General features: G+C 44.4%; 1 protein-coding gene across 2 annotated transcripts in view; it reads left to right on the forward strand.

Annotated features, from left to right (window-relative positions):
* slc12a5a (solute carrier family 12 member 5a) overlaps positions 1-18,040 on the forward strand; it is a 125,937-nt gene that overhangs the window by 62,604 nt on the left and 45,293 nt on the right. The window lies entirely within an intron of this gene.

Below are 18,040 nucleotides of genomic sequence, written 5' to 3' on the forward strand. Positions count from 1 at the left end.
GACACGATGTGCCTTTGGACGACAACAGCTTGACATGAATCCACTCGAGTAGAAAACATGCCATTAAACCAAAGAACGAAATCGTTATCATCAAAGGTCAACTCACACAAAGGAGGAAAAACATCCTCATACGACATGTTTTGCTCTCTGCCGGCTGTATCGGGCCATGCTGAGTGTTTCCGTCTTATTTGCAGTTTTTAGATCTGTCTTTGAGATTTAAGCGTCCGACCCGACAATTCAAATTACTTTTGAAAACACCAACAGCTGCCTCTCTCCCCAGAAAACAGTTTCATATTTTATCAGGGTAACTCACTGAGAGACTGGAACTACTTTCTACCCGAGAAATAGTCCTGGTAAAGATGGCGATATACGTGGATTATCAAGACAAACACCTTTAACAGAGGTTTATAGCAGATGTCACAGGTAGCTGCTTAAGACGACAACAGCGTCCACGTGGGAGTTTCTCTGTTTGCTCGTGGCATACTCCCCCGTTATCCCAGTCCTCCCAGTGGCCCCAGATGCGAGATGTATTCTTCAGAGCTCTCCTCAGCTCGGCTAACCCTGGGAGCAGGTCTAATCTCCCCCCTGTCACCCAAACCCCTTCAATACTTTAATTAGTCCGCACGCTACACCAGGCTGCTGCTTCTCCAATCAGCAGCCCATTCCACAGGCAATCTCTGCATCGCCATGAGAGGCTTTTCATTAAGGCAGCCTGTGGCGTTTTATCGCTCACACAGCAACCCCTCTCTCTCTCTCTCTCTCTCTCCCTCCCCCTATCGCCTTGCCTCTCCATTTCTCGCTCCACTCCCTCTCTCCCCTCCTCGCTCTCCATCGCCTTCATCATCGGCCCCTCGAGTGAGCGAGCGAGTGAGTTGTGAGGGAGGGAGAGCGAGGCAGCGGGCTCTTTTTGTCGCAGTGTGAAAGCCAAGATTAGAGATTTGGCCGGCGTGTGACATGAGGGAGCAGTCTGGAGGTCGCGCAGGTTAAGATGGGAACCAGTCGCCGCTAATCTGCCGGCGATTTTCTCTTCCCTGACATTTGAAATCCAACATAACGGGTTTATTTGCATAACACTATTAACACGGGGGCAATTCAAGTGTTTTACATAAGGCAGAGACATTCAGAACACCATTTAAAGCTGCTACAGTGTTCATTTTTATATTAACAGCGGATCAATTAACAACTTCTGTGTGAAGGAGGTGCTTTTTAGGAACCCACAGATAATTAGTACTTCACTCTGCAGCTCGGTTCATGTCACTGGAGCATTTTAGCACCTTTCATCTCTTGATTTTGGTCTCTGGTCTGCAACTTTACTGCTTTAGTTCACTGTTATCGCTCAGTTGTTTCCTGCAGCAGGCAGCTCTCTTTAGCAGAACCGCTCTATGCTATACTTGCTAAACACTGCTTTCCTTCTCTTTCATCTGAGCGTCGAGTTTGTTTCCTTTTCTTTGGATTTTCACTTCTTGTTGAAGTTGTATCTGTAGTCATCCATCTTTTCTTTGTTTGTTCAGCCATAGTAGATTACTGTTTACTCGCAACACTTGCAGAGAGCGGAAAAGCAGCCGCTTAGCTCCGCCTACCCTCTCTGGCAGACCAACCACTGCTGGCTGATGGAGAACGCGTCACTAACTGGGTGCCGCTTGTGATTATTTCCACGAATGTCACCACAGACACCCAGTCAGTAACACTGCAAATACAAAGGCTTTCATACTTGTGACTGTTAAAGAAAGCAGGAAGAGATTTTGTGTTAAAAACCACCACTTAAGCATGAACAGGACAAAATCAGCAAAAAGATAAGAGGTACGGCTTTGTCCACAGGGGGCGCCAAAATCAGCATCAACAGAAAGTTCCTCACAGGAGCTTTAACAGACATTTATTAAAATATACAGCTCCGGACAAAATTAAGAGACTGCAAAAATCTGTTTATCTCTGCTTCTACTACTTATTGATTTAATGTTTGTGTGAAATTAATTTTCTTACTATGTCCAGATCGATTATTCTCATTGAGGTTTTTTATTTGCAGAAAAATGAGGACTGGTTAAGATGACCAAAAGGTGTTTCTGAAAACAAGTTCATGTTCATGTTTAAACAACAGAATATTATTGTTTTCACTCAGGAAGAGTTCAGAGCAGGAGGTCACATTCAGGAGGTTTTCAACGGGGTTCAGAACTGGATTGGGCCGGCCATGACGCGCAGAGAGAGATGCTGATTTAAGGAACATTTGGAGTGGTGTCGTCATTTTTTCCGGGGCTGTAAAATAAGTTGAGCCAAAATGAATCAGAGTGCAGCAGTGAAAGGCACAAGCAAAGAGGAGCCTAAGCTTAGAAGGTAAATGCACTTTTGTTGCGTTTGGTTCCTAAAGATCTAAAGGACCTGCAGGGTTTCTATTCTTACAGATCAGAGATGTATTTAAGCTGTGATTTTAAGGGAGAGCAACACTTTAAAATCTGTAATTTAACTAAACAGAAGCCAGTAAATATTTAGGAGTAATCTCTCCAGTTCTTCACTTGTTGAAGAAGTGTCCTAAATATGTTGCTGAGGTTTCATGATCTTTTTGGGAAGACAAGACAAGCGACTGTAGATGTGTTGCGCCTTGCAGGATTTAGCTTCTCTAAATCTTGTCTGCGGCCGATTTGGTTATTATTGTGATCTGTTTGTTGTTTCTAAGTCAACCTTTAGTCCTAACAGCTGAGGGATCGGTGCGTGTGTCCAATAGCAAACAATATGACGGTATTTGCTGTATAATACCTGATAAAACTAAATACAAACCGTAAGCCTCTTTATTTTTATTCAAGTAATTTTCTAGACGACTGCCCTCATAGAGAATTACATACGCTTACTGTCCCTCCTTTTTAATGCTGCCTCACATAACTGCCGTTTCCCTTCCAGGTGTTTTATGATCCCTGCTCTTAGCTCTGACCTCCCCTCACCCCCCTCCCTCCCTCATTAGGCCGCTACATCAGATCAGTATTCTCATAAGCAGCCTTGTGGAGGATGTACCCTGATTATGTCAATTCATGTTGTATATTACAGCAGGGTGCACATGAGTTCACAGCAGAGCTACACAGGGATTTCAAAGCGCACATGGTGTCCATCCAGCCAGCAGACACGAGACTAACAGGCTGAGTGCAGATTGTTGTTACAGTGTTGGGCTGCAAATAGCTTTTATTATTATTTTTGATTAGCGTGTTGATTAGTTTTCTAATTCATTTACAGAAATTGTGGAAAATGGCCAAAACGACGTCTTCAGATTTCTTGTTTTGACTGAGTGAAAGTCTAAAAACCACAAACATTCAGATCATGATGATGTACAACAAAGAAAATGATCAAATCGTCGTAATTAAGAAGCAGAAACCAGAATATTACTCTTGTTTTTGCTTGATAAATCACTGAGAGCAAATTTCACTGGAACTACTTTCTACCCAAGAAATAGTCCTGGTAAAGATGGCAATATACCTGGATTATCAAGATAAACAGAGACACCTTTAACAGAGGTTTATAGCAAATGTCGCAGGTAGCAGCTTAAGACGACAACAGCGTCCACGTGGGAGTTTCTCTGTTTGCTCATTTTATTCTGTTGCATTTTAAAAAGGCATGCACAAATTAGTTTAATGTTTAATGTTTGTGCATGAGGAGCCTAGGAGTCTAAGTCCTTGTATGTGTACATACCTGACCATTAACCAAACTGTAGGAGAGCAGGGACCCAAATGCAGGCACAGTAACCAGGCAGGCAATCGTCTCGTTCAGAATCTCTGAGCCGTTGCCTGCAGCGATCAATGTCCTTGACTTGAAAACGGTAGTATTTCACTCCAGCGTCTCTCGCTGGGCTGTTCCTTTCAGAGGGAGGGGCACAATGCATGCTGGGTGTTGTAGGAATGTAGAATGGGCGAAACCGCGAGCTGTTTGTACAACTTTCTCCACCACCTTTGACTGACAGTGGCTTTTTCCAGGGGTGAATAGCTCCTATACCACCGCACACCTTCAGAGGTCAAGTGGAGTCCATGCCTTGATGGGTCAGGGCTGTTTTGGCAGCAAAAGGGGGACCTACACAATATAGACAGATTGGTGTGTATAACAGGCAGGCAGGAAGGAGAATGATGCAGGTCCAGGGACAAAATGAAAGCAAACAGGCCGAGAACTACCAGCATTATTTGTTATTACTTGGCATTATGTCTTTTTTGTTTCATGCCGTTACATTTTTATACATTTAACAGGATTCTGCTCAACTGTAGGTGATTTTTTGCAGTGTAAAGTATGTTTTCAGCTCACCTGTCCTGCTCATATCAAAGCCAGGTTACTGCTGACCTGGTTTCTCCGAGTGCAGTGGATTGAGTGGCGCTCCAGCTCAGCAGCACATGTGCATTAGCGGATAAGGAGACTTTTAGCCTTGGACGTGATAGTGCGGCTAAAGAAGAGGTTTCACTGCTGGTGGGAACACATGAGGCTTTGTGGAGTCTTTTAACGTAGAATATTCTAGTAACACATGTAGACGCTCTTTCCAGGGTGGTGAGCCTTCAGCACCACAGAGGACGTTTACAGCAGGCAGTGTTTTACAGATAACCAGATAACACACACACACACACACACACACACACACACACACACACACATACACACACACGTACGGGGCTGACCGCTGAGTGACTGGTTGATCCACAGCCGGTCAGGGAGGCTGATGTCGGCCGGCCTCTCCTCTCGCTGTCTGTTTAATAATTCAGCACACCTGAGCAGAAACACATTTGCCCTATCAGCTCCTGTTTGGCCAGCAGAGCGTGGAGATGGCGTTACAAGCTCCCAGTCTGCCTCCCTCGCTGTCATTAGCCTCCCCCTCCTCCTCCTACTCCTTACCCGCTCTGCTACATGCCTCGTCTCTGCCTCCACGCTAATGAAACCGAAAGTGTGCATGCACTCCTCTCTTGCTTTCTCCTCTCCTCTCTTGTTTCCTCCTCTCCTGCTTCCTCCTCTCCTCTCTTGTTTCCTTCTCTCCTGCTTCCTCCTCTCCTCTCTTGTTTCCTTCTCTCCTGCTTCCTCCTCTCCTCTCTTGTTTCCTTCTCTCCTGTCTTGTTTCCTCATCTCCTCTCTTGTTTCCTCCTCTCCTCTCTTGTTTCCTTCTCTCCTGTATTGTTTCCTCCTCTCCTCTCCTTCTTCCTCCTCTCCTCTCTTGTTTCCTTCTCTCCTGTCTTGTTTCCTCCTCTCCTCTCTTGTTTCTTTCTATCCTGTCTTGTTTCCTTCTCTCCTGTCTTGTTTCCTCCTCTCCTCTCCTGCTTCCTTCTCTCCTCTCTTGTTTCCTCCTTTCCTGTCTTGTTTCCTCCTCTCCTCTTTTGTTTCCTTCTGTCCTCTGTTGTTTCCTCCTCTCCTCTGTTGTTTCCTTCTGTCCTCTGTTGTTTCCTTCCCTCCTCTCTATTGTTTCCTTCTCTCCTCTTATGTTCCCCCTCTCCTCATTCATCTCATCTCCTTCCTCTCCCCTCTTGGTTCCTTCTGTCTTCTCCTGTATCTCTTGTCTTTCCTCTCCTCCATAACCTCTTCTTCTCTTCTTATATTTATTTGCCTCTCATCTCGGTCTTTTCTGGACCTCTCTTGTTTCCTTCTCTCCTTCTCCTCTCTTCTTTTTGCTTCCTCTTCCCATTTTCCTTTCCTCTCTTTTTTCTCCCCTCTAGTCTCCTCTGATTTTCATCCTTCTTTGTCCTCTCCTGTCTCTACCCCTTCTCTCGTTTCCTCCTGTCCTCTTCTCGATATCCCTCTTTCCCCTCCTCTCTCTTCTTCTTTTCATTCCTCCCCTCATCTTCTTTCTAGTTCTCTATTGATTTCTCCTCCACTCTCATACTTGACTCTCCTTTCACACTCACCCCTTTCCTTTTCTTTTCACTCCTCTCTTCTCCAAGCATCACCTCTCCTTCCCCTCTGTCCTTTGCTTTCATTTTCACTCCTCTCCTCTCCTAGCATCACCTCTCCTTTCCCTCTGTCCTTTCCTTTTCTTTTCACTCCTCTTCCTCTTTCTTTGATCTCCTCTTCTTCCTCCTGAATTCCTTCCCCCTTTCCTTCCTTCTCTCCGTCCTAATCTGGCTAAAGGGACCAAATAAATGAATCTAACAGAATGTGTTGCATATTTGAGGCATAATGTGTACCAACATTTTGCTAATATGTCTTATTGGAACTCCTACGATCTATATTTCATGATGTTGAATTCGACTGCGTGCTCCTCCAGTGACCTTTGCGCGTACGATCAGCTGGTCTATAAAGAAAGCTGCAGCTCCGATGAGTAATTAAAGTCAGTCGACCACAGATCCAGATGGTTTTCATCCTGCAGTAGATTCTGTTCCTGCTGGCGATCATAAAGAATTCCTGTAAGAAGTGATTTAAAAGATGAACGTGCTTCTGCAGGCATAAGCAGGTTGGCAGGGAGTCCCAGAGCCTGAGGGCCTGGACGCTTCCTCTCCTTTCACATGTAGAGTCCCCCCACACTCCCTCTTTCATTTTCTGTCCCCTGCAGCTAATCGAGGATATGAGCCTCACCTTCCCTTTTCAACCCTCCAAACTCTAACATCTAGAGGAGAGAGAGTGCCTTTGCTCGCCTCAGCTGCTCAGGAGACGTCCACAGGAGGGTCAGAATGAGACTGTGAGGGAAGAAGGGAACAAAATAATGATCAATACAGTACATGTTAAATAATTGACTGTACTTGAGGAAGGTCAAATAATTTCAGGAACTGAGAAGTTTTTCCTTAAATCAACAAAAGGTGTTTTTTGATCTGCCGTCTCTGCAGCTTTAAGACAGGAAGTCGTCAACTCTTAATGTCGCTGTGAGGTGCAGAATCAGCATGCAGTGCATCTGGCATTCATGCAGGTGACTGGACCGTGCATCCCATCACAGATCAGGAGCTGGAGCCTATCACAGATCAGGAGCTGCAGCCTATCCCAGCTGTCATTGGTCGAGAGGCGGGGTTACACCCTGGACTGATCACCTGTCCATCACAGGGCTGACACACAGAGACAGACAACCTTTCACTCTCACACCTTCAATTATAGAGGGAACCCACGCATGCATGGGGAGAACATGCAGACTCCACACAGAAAGGCCCACTACGTCTGAACCGGGATTCAAACCACGAACCTTCTAGCTGTGAGGCGACAGCGCTAACCACTGCACCCTAGTGGTTGCCATGCACAAACAGATGTCACTCTCACCAAACCTTGACCATATTTTATTTACCAAAGCTATTATCTTTTCTGCCCTGGTAGTCCTGGTACTCTCCCTTCCAATAATACAAAAACGTTTGCTGTGACATAAACAAACGTCGTCAGTACACATGTTGTAGAGTCCTGCAGAATCTTCTTATATCAGTGATCATGTAACGGTTTCGGTCTCCATTGTCCCAGCTGCATGCAGTTGATTTAACAATCCATCACAGCCTCTTTTACTAAGAGGTTCTGCGACATTACAACATTTATCAGAGGTCAGAGAGGTCGCTTGTCAGGAACGTTTAAACAGACAAACAAGAGACAGTTGGAATGAGGACGAAAAACTTTTATCGTCCCATCAGTGGTAATAATAATAATTTCCTCACTGTTTGCTCTACTGACCAGGACAGCCACACGTTGAGGAGCACCAGCAGGCCTACATGTACCAGGATGCATTACGCACAAGATGCTCCAGCCTCGGCCTGCTGCATTTCTTCGGCATACTCTTGGATTGCATTAATACAGCTGAATATCGGAGTCAGCCAAAACACCACAACATGCACCGAGTCAATAAGATCCTCTGAACTCATATGTAAAGATGTCATTTATTGTTGTGGGAAAGGTTGTTTGCAAAGGCGAAGAAAAAATAGCAGCAACGTTAGCTGATTGAGTTGGTGCCAAAAAAAACCGAAATGTGCAGCTGCACCCAGGTAACTGCAGGCGTTTTTTAAACTACGTACCTTATACTCTGATAGATTGAGATTAGCTAAAAGCATGGCGAACAGTCCCTTTAATGCAATAAATGGTTGTTTGCTTCAGCGGGCTGCAGAGCTGCACGCCTCCTGTGAGTAAAGTGCTCCTGATGGATGCAGAGAGAGAGGTCCAGCCTGGTGAGGGGCTTGTGGTAAGTGGTAGGGCAGCAGGAGGCCGAGAATCTGAAGTAGCTGCCACGGCAGATGTATTGAAAGGTCCTGTTGTGCGTCTAACACACCTGAGCCATCCTTTCGGCGGGCTGTCGGCACTTCCCAGGGGGTCGGGGGGGGCAGCTGTTCCTTCCGAGTTCAGTGGTGCCTCGCTGGCTTACCTGTGGCTCTGCAGCAGCCACTGTTGCCTCTGCTCGCGGTGGCTCGCTCTCCGGGGAAATCATCCCTCTGCTGGCTCCCAGTGCATTAAACAGACACTGTGTGTGCGTGTGTGTGTGTCTATCCGAGCAGCTGCTGGTCCAGGCTGCAATCCCCCGTCCACAAATGAGCAAATGAAACACCAATTGAATGAAAATAGAAATGCGGCACTTCCAATAAACGCCCGGCCCTTTTTCCCCAGCAGGGTCATTGATTCAATGCATACACAAGCGGTTCATCTGCTTCAAGCTATTTCTCAATATAGAGTCATTAGAAGCATCCATTAGATCACCACATTTTCCTGTTTTGGTGGCTGTTTACCAAACCCGCAGAGGCGTTTCTATCATGTTCATGTTACAGTTGATCTGATGCTGATTCCAGTATCACTTTAGGCCTTATAAACAGCTTAAAACGCAGCATCGGCGAGTGTACCGGTCAATGCATCGATTCGATACAATTTCCAATTAGCAGAGGTGCAAAGAGAACTGAAATATTCCACTCAAGTAGAAGTACTGTAACTAGACTGAAATTGTACTCAAGTAAAAGTAAAAGTAGCTCACTTTAAAAGAGCTTAAAGTAAAAGTTAGTTACTTTCCCACCCTGCCTTACACATGCATCATGCACATGAAACCTGGGCCCTGTGTTTACATGTTTTGGTGTCAAAATGACGAGAGAGACTCTTTTCTCAAAGAGTAAGATCCTTTGTTTAACCACAAACAGCAGTTATATAGCTCTCTTCGTAGCCACCAGACTCCATTGACAAAAACAGTCATTTAACCTCACAGAACATGAGAGTTGCTGAAGGTCTGCCGCTGCCTAGATCGGTTAGTTTGTTTGTATTATTGTGTGGTGTTTTAAAGGGTTAATTCGGCTCTGAACTGACGTCTTTTACGATGTGTAACGAGGCAGAGGTAGACCAGCAAGTCCCGTGTTCTGTGAGGTAAAATGACTGTTTTTTATAATGGAGTCTGGTGGCTAACGGCTGTTTCTGGTTAATCAAAAATCTTCCTTCAGTCCGTGAAACATGGTGGCTCATTATTTCATGCATCAGGCCCAGCCCTCCTTCTTCACTTCAGACTCAGTGAAAATCACCGCTGTTTTGACGCGATGCATGACGCTTTAATCTGGTTTGCTTGTTTTTGATGCGATGCATTTGATTGGCTTCTGGTCCAAGTCAGTTTTCTTTCGGCTCGCAATATCTATAGATACATCTTACTCAGTAACGGGTGAGCGTACATATGTAGCGAGTTATTTTACTTAATTTAAAACATACTTCAGTAAAGGTGAAATTACTGACTTTGAAAAACACTTCCACCTCTGCCAATCAGCCTCCAAATAAATCCACTGGTTTCAGCTGAATTATCAACACTACTATTGGAGGGGTACTTAACATCAAGTCCAGGTCTGAATGGCTGCTGGGAAGGGAAACTGATATTGGACCCTCTCCGCTTCAGGTTCACAGCCTCGGTGTAAGCCCTCTCTGTCGCTGTTATCTGCGTCTGTACATCTTATGTAACACGCAGGATTTCTAGCAGACAACACCGTGTTTCAAAGCCCGCCTATTGTTCAATCTGGATTATAATTCATGACTCAGACGTGAGCCGCTCATGCAGCGCGCCAACATACGAGCTCTGCTTGATTGTGGCTCCACATTGTGTGTGAGAGCGGGCGGGGAAAACGGCCTTGTGCAGTCTGGAGAGGGTTATGTCCAACTTCCTGTCCTGTGGAGCGTTATGGGGCATAAACACCTATTTGTTGTGACTGTGAACAGTATTTACACAGCTTTTAGGGCAGATTAGTGTAATCTGTAATCATTATGAACAGTTGTTCTGTGCTTTTTAAGCTATTTTTGTCCTCTAAAATCTTCATAGGGCAAAAATATCTCACTTTATTTTTTACAGTGCGCTCTTGAAGCTTTCCTGACAAACTGTTCTGCAGAGATGTTATCTCATTGGGATCCTGCAGTGTAACCTCAGTGTGCGTTTAGAATTTACAAAGCCCCTTCTTTACTTTTTTCTTATCTATTTTTGATAAAAATCACCAGTCGAGGAAGTTGGTATCTTGATTGCAACTATTCCTCAAACAGCTTCTTTTCCTGTTTTGATCTGTGTGAAGTGAAAGCTGCAAAAGGATTCTGCTGAATAAAAGAGGCTGTGAAATATGTGTTCACCTTTTTGCCTCCAAAACAAAGTCATCGTACTTTCACTTTTAATGAGACGCAGCCACCTCCAAAGGACTTACAGATCCTGCATTCGCACCATGTTAATGTTCACTGGTTGTTCTTTAATAACTCACTTAATATTAAACTGACCTCAGACCAGTTTGTGCAGCTGCAGCAGTTTGGGGTCCAACAACAAAGTGCTGATGTTAGACGTACCTTTCTACCTGCAGCACCAGACTGTTAATGTATATTCACACCGAGTCCCTGAAGAGCCTGTCAGTGGAAACGGAGCGTTTTTAATTACAGCTGTGCTACTGGGTGGTGTGGGAGTCATGGAAAGAAAAGATGCAACATTATGTTTGGTCAGTTTTCAGAAGACCTGAGGAGCAATAATAAGATCCATGTGGTCGTATTTTTTTTATCCTTTAGCTTCGTTATTATTTGAAGTTTTTCTTAAAAACAGTTGATGTCAACATTAAAATATGCAGACTTAAAGTAGTAATCTCAAAGATCTCAGTTTCGTTCTCTTTGGCGCCACCTGTAGCGATAAACGGTAATTGCAGGAGCACACTTCCCAGATATCCAGACAGTGCTGCATGTGTGACGTCCACGGTCGGCTCCGGTTGTAACTCTTGATTTTCCTGGCTGACGGTCGCTTTCCTTTTCAGACTGTTTGCTTCATCTGAGCGTCGAGTTTGTTTCTTCTTCTTTGGATTTTCACTTCTTGTTGAAGTTGTATCTGTAGTCATCCATCTTTTCTTTGTTTGTTCAGCCATAGTAGATTACTGTTTACTCGCAACACTTGTAGAGAGCGGAAAAGCAGCCGCTTAGCTCCGCCTACCCTCTCTGGCAGACCAACCACTGCTGACTGATGGAAAACGTGTCACTAACTGGGCGCCGCTTGTGATTTGTTCCATGAATGTCGCCACAGACACCCAGTCTGTAATACTACAAATGCAAAGGCTTTCATCAGTGGGCCAGAGGCTCAATCACCATTGTGTAACCTCAATTGGCGATAGATAGAGACTTAACAGACATTTATTTAAATGAAAATCTTCGAGATTATTACTTTAAGTATTAACACAGCACAGTTGAAACAAAGACAATGGTTGACAAGACATAGTGAAGCAAACTTCACCTCCGCACAAATGTCAGCAAAATAACGACATCATTTCATAGTTCATTACATCACCGATGGAGCGCCCACTCTGTTTGTGGTGAGTCTCAATTTCACTGTAAACAGTAAGTTACACAGAGGCTGCACTCTGGCTTACTTCAGCGGCATGAAGCCAAAAAATAATTTCTGATGCTTTCGAGGAAGTCAGGAAATCTAAATGCTGTACGGCTTTCGTGACATCAAGGGAATTTATCTCAAGTTGAATTTTTGATCGAGAACAGATTGTTAGCTGAGTTACGTTCCGCCTGCTTTTGCTCTCCACACGGACTCTTTTTCCTGCATACACTGCAGCCTGCTGATACGTGATTGGTCGATACTTCTCGGACTACAAACGTACCACAAACAGAAACCAGAACACTTCCCGAAACTGAAATCCGGCCGCGTGCCAACAGAATCTACATTTTCATGGCGAATCTGTAAACGGTGATTATATTCCAGGTAATGCATTTCTTGGATTATACAGATGTCGTTTTTAAGGCTGATGCGTTTTCAGTGTCTCAGTAAAAAAAAACTTTATCGAGACCTTTGACAAGCAGACGATGAAAAACCCTCCGCTCACACTGAAGGGCACAGCCACAGTGAGTCACAACCTGATTTGCATAGCAAACTGTGCAAATCATTATCATATAGTGGGGGAGGTGACAGAGACGGACGAGGTTTGTTCTCGGCGGCTGAAACCTGTGGAGGCCGCGATGTGGATCTTTGATTAAAACGCAATGAGGCTGAAGGTTGAGAGATTTCCTGCTGGGAGGATTAAGTCGTAGAAGAGGGAAGGTTGTGGGTGACATTCGAGCTCTGCAGTGGAGACGCTGTGCACACATTGTCAAGGTAAATAGGTAGCCGTCGCTCCACTGAACAAGCATATAGGAGAGTAAAGCAAAGCTGCAATGATAATAAAAGGTATTATATAAATTATGTTTGTTTTTGTGTGTGTGAACATTTATTGCACATGTACTTCATGAAAATAGAAGTCGATTTTGGGCCTTCCGACAAAAGTAAGCGAGTCCCGATTTCTGCCAGATGTTCCTGTCGTGTGAGGGATGTCAACAGTGATTTTACTTCCCCCGATCTGCTCGGAAGAACTTCGCGGCTGCACCAATTTTAAATCATTTACGATCCGATATCCTGTTGTGTAGGGGCAAACACAAAGCCGAGCACGCGCTCTGTGGCTTGTCATGTGGAAAGACAATAGCCAAGTGCTAAGCAAGCTGACCGAAGAAGGAACAACCGCAGCCATGGCGACAAAAGCAGACACAAGTCACATGGACAGACCATGTTCACGCCGTCTCCATGGCTACATCCAGAGTTATTTCCTTTTTCTTTGTGAATGAGTTTAACTGCGAGAGTTTTATGAGATTTCTAGTTTTAAGAGTCGGACTCTGGTTATATCGTTGCTCTCCACAAACTACAGGAACAAATCTAGCAGTATTTGTCATCATGTGTGCGGTCTGCACCTTTTCAACATCTTTAAAAATCTTGTGGGCCAGCCTTTAAAGGTTACCCACGGACTTTATGACCACTCGTGGTGCCATGGAGGATTTTTTTCCCCTTGTGGGTTCCTGTTTTCTTCAAACCTCATGCACCCCTACGAGGAAGCACAGACGAATTAAGGCAGGTGACTCATATTCATATTTATGAATACAATACAAATTCTGCCGACTGGTTTCCAATTCTCCTCTGATCCAGTGCCAGTAGTGTGTAAAGTCAGGTCACAAAGTCAGGCAGAAAGACGGCTGCTTTCATATAACATATATGTAAACAAAGAATGTTTCAGAGGAAGAAAAATCAGCTTGAAAAGGTTTTATGAGAAGGGGAAAACATATTTGTTTACATAAAAACTCCACAGTTCACCTTTAGTACCAATGTTTAGTACTTACTCTGAATTCTGTCCTCTTCTTGTACTTTAACAACAGTCTGAGGAGAGGGAAGTCAACACCATGTCCCAACAATAGGATGTTGAACAGCGCAGAGCTGCTTTAGATGTTAAAATGAGGATGATGGGAAAGTAAAATGTGCTTTGAATCAAGCTTAGAGGTATAATAAGAAGGATTTTCCCTTGCATTCACATTCAAACTGGGCCCCTCCTGCTGGGCTCTTCGTCACCAGAAGCTCACTCTCACTCTCTCGTGCGAGAACACGCCCACCCCGCCGAGCTAACACCGACAGCATCACGGTTACCTTTGTGCCAGCGGTTAGCTTGTCCTACCCGGTTTGAGGCACCTACCTGTCCAACAGAAAAAAGGTCAACTCTGCATCGCACATTATATTTGTAAAAGTCTATATTTTATCTTTCCAGGAACATCCTACTTTTTAAACCGTTAAAGTGTGAAAGTCTACACACTGTGTTTAACTTTTTGCTGCCCGATCTGTTCGGCTTGTGTCCCACATTTTCTCACAGACGGTGCAGCGTGCTTGTGTGACCAGTCGGTCTATTATATTGTCACATGATATTAACGTCACATGATGATGTGACATGATGCGTAGAGCGGTACATGTGCACGTAACACATGATGGGATTTGATATCATCTGATGTGATCTGGTATGATATGATATAATCTGATATAATATGACATGATGTGAGTTGACGTGTTCATAAGCCGTCCGCTGGTCTTCACAGCCACATCGAGGAAGCGATAAGCTCGCTAATTACACTTCCTTGTGTGAGCTCGTGCTCCGTTGTTTATCTAAAGGAAATTAGAAGATAATTATATTTGTGAGACCTGTTTGGACTCGCTCTGTCTCCGCTCCCTCTCTCCTGCCTCGCCTCTCCTGTCTGCAAACAGTTCATTATAGATGCTGGAGAGGGAGCCTCTCCAAACAAATCACAAACTGTAGCATCAGACACAATATTATTCATTTGATGTCAGCCACTTGTCAGGATGATTTGATTAAAGTCTGCTTTATGAATTCAGCATCTGCTGTCACTTCCCAGTGCCGGGCTTCTCTTTCATCTTCCGTTCGTCCGCTGCAATTTTAATAACCGCTATTGAATGAATATATTTTAGGCCCCTTTAATGATGCTTTTTGGAGCTGAAGATAAAGAAAGAAATATTACAGCCGTGCCAATACTCCACTCTGAGGTGGGTGTCTGCAGGTATGTGAGGGTTTAAAGAGTCAGACAGTGATGTATTGGCCACCAGTGCTTTATCACATAAACACAGGCAGGTGAGAAAAGACCCTTAAATTTGGGATTTCTGCAGTAAAGTACAAACCAACTTTTAGCTGATTTCGCTGGAATCAGTCGGTCAAGCTGAACAGCATTATTCTCACTTTATAGACTTTACTTTCCCACCGGAACACGCCCCCTCAGTCGGCCTTCAGTAGGCATTATTAGTCGTAAAACAGACGAATATCTGTTGACAGAGTTTCCGACTATTGACCAAAGACTCAGTGATCCGTGGACGTTAACATGTCGCCTGAAATCATGTTTCCTGACATTTATATGCACCTGATTTCAAGGCCGGGGAAGCACACAAAGCAGCACCTGCAGGCGTACAAAAGCCTTGATGCTTAGCCGTCCTTCAAGGCGGGACTTGTAGGCGAAATGAAAGTTCAAAGTTTCGTTTTATATTTGACCCTGCATCTGGAGGGGTACGCCACAGAATAGGATTACAAAAGTAGCCTAGTAGTGTGGTTCAGTCACATATAAGGATGCTAATGTCATAATGTCAATATATTTTATGGACAGTTTTTTTTTAAATGACTTTTACAGAAAAAACCTGAAGCGGCGCCCAGTTAGTGACACGTTTTCCATCAGCCAGCAGTGGTTGGTCTGCCAGAGAGGGTAGGCGGAGCTAAGCGGCTGCTTTTCCGCTCTCTGCAAGTGTTGCGAGTAAACAGTAATCTACTATGGCTGAACAAACAAAGAAAAGATGGATGACTACAGATACAACTTCAACAAGAAGTGAAAATCCAAAGAAGAAGAAACAAACTCGACGCTCAGATGAAGCAAACAGTCTGAAAAGGAAAGCGACCGTCAGCCAGGAAAATCAAGAGTTACAACCGGAGCCAACCGTGGACGTCACACATGCAGCACTGTCTGGATATCTGGGAAGTGTGCTCCCGCAATTACCGTTTATCGCCATTGGTGCCGCCAAAGACAATGCAACTTAAATCTTCGAGATTACCACTTTAAGGTGTGATTTCACCGAACAATCCAACATATTTGACACAAACGCAAATCCACATTTCAGTGTGGGTTGAGAAAGCAGTTGTTGCCACATTAATAGGAGGCTTTAATAGGAGTTATTGCACACATATCTTTTCTACTATGTAACTGTTAATGAACAATATCTTTCCCTTATTCTTCCTTGTTACTTTTGCAGCTTAGCGTGCACTTTAAGTTATATAAGCATTTAAACATTAAAAAGCTTAACTTTTCATGCAGCATCTGACAAGTTGCACGTCTTAATTGCCGTTTGCAGATTTCCCACATTGCTTTGTGTAAATCCTTTGTTGACTTTCAGAACAATAATTACTTGGGAGTCGAGAAAACTTTGAGCTCAAAAGGCAGCCAGGGGACCGAGTCGGTTCAGTAGATTATTATTTTATTTCTTTACTGCCTCCTTTTCTTGCAGTGGATTTGGAGCTGGTTTTGGTGCAGTGCTGTCCCTGGTGTGGATCAGTGGAAAGAGAGAGCTGCTCTGTACGTCCTCACTCTGAAGCAGCTTCAAGGCCGTTCTATGAAACGCAATCACTGACACTTAGAGACTGAGGATGTATTTTGTCTCATTGCAGATTGATTAGTAGGTTTCAAGGATGCTCTGTTACTTTATGCACCTATTTGCTTGTGTACAGTATATATACAGTATGTGTGTGTGTTTGTGCACCAACATAATGGCGTGTATTAAACCTGAAGGACACATCAGCTGACCCTGTACATAATAGAGAAACATTCATTCCCTGCTCAAGGACGACTCGCCCAATGGAGGGTAATTATTCTGATATCCAGCCGTGACCCACTTAAACAAGTGAGAGCGCAGACCTTTACTGTCACATCATTACATCACAGATTACACACGGACAAAGCGCCTTTACTGCATCCTACTCTGAGATTAAGACAAACAGGATGAGCAGAAGGTTGATTAGCTTCGGTTTGTGTTTGCACATTAATCTCTCGACCATTTTCAGCATCTGTCAAACGCAAGTAAAAAAAACAGGTCACACATTTTTGGACCACCCTCTGAGTCTTCACTGGTTGTTTGTCACAGCAGGATTCAGCTGCCAATTAAAGGAGAAATTCGGTATTTTTAAACCTGGGCTCTATTTTTTACAAATTTGGGTGTTGAAATGACTCATAGGAACAAAAACTTTTGGAGTCGGTCCAGTAGATGTCCTCTGCCGTAGCCGCGATACGGCCGCAATGGCTGCAACATAAACCCCTGGGGCAACTGCGCCAGATCACAGTGACAGGCTCAGATTGTTGCTCCAAGTGTCCAACAACATCACCGAAATTATCCTTACAAAGATCGTCCTTTTTTTAAAGAGTTAGATCCTTTTTGTGTAACCAGAAACAAAAGTCTTGCTCTGAAATCTCACGGGTGGTGAGGTGTTACCTGAACAGGATGGTGGAAACGTGAGTTGGAGCTGGAAGGAGATTTTGGTAGAGATTGTTGTGTTGAGCCGCTTTCCCACTGGTCACAACACCCGCTAACACACAGCTTTTTTTCTTAATGGGAAAGGTTACAATCAGCATTCAGACCCGGGTCCAATGACTCTGCAGTAGACCCCAGTAATTATCGCCATTGATGGGAACACGAAACCCGCATCGACACGCCCCCTTTCCAGTGCCATGCTATGCTGTGTAACTTCTGCGACTCCTCGTCATCTCAGCTACAAATTCTGCCCGTTTGTGACGTCAGATGGTGACGCAGCAGAAAAGAGACCGAAAGGAGGATACTTCAATGGCAATTGGAACGGAGACAATCGGCATCTATAAGCGGGTCCTCTAGGATCTAAAAAACCCGCGCCAACACACTAAAGTTAGGTGTGAAAGGGGTATTGGTGTACAGAAAGCGTAGGTTACTGTATTTGTTTAATCCTCCACTGCCTGTTGCCCCTTCTCTCTCTCTCTCTCCACGTTCTCTCTTCAATTTCTATGAGCTCTTCATCCGTACACTCTCCTTGAGCGAGACTTCTGTTTCTGGTTACGCAAAAAGGATCTTACTCTTTAAAAAAAGGACAATCTTTGTAGGGATCATTTCCGTGATGTTGTCGGACACCTGGAGCAACAACCTGAGCCTGTCAGCGGCAAAAACAAGCACTTTTAGTGGACGTGCTCTGATTGGGCGCAGTTGCCCCAGGGGATTATGTTGCAGCCATTGCGGCCGTATCGCAGCTATGGTGGAGGACATCTACTGGACCGACTCCAAAAGTTTTTCTTCCTACGAGTCATTTCAACATTA

The sequence above is a fragment of the Semicossyphus pulcher genome, unplaced genomic scaffold (genome assembly GCF_022749685.1).
Source record: "Semicossyphus pulcher isolate SPU_LCO1_2020_fin unplaced genomic scaffold, fSemPul1.0.p SCAF_3, whole genome shotgun sequence".
In the NCBI taxonomy this organism is placed as follows: domain Eukaryota; kingdom Metazoa; phylum Chordata; class Actinopteri; order Labriformes; family Labridae; genus Semicossyphus; species Semicossyphus pulcher.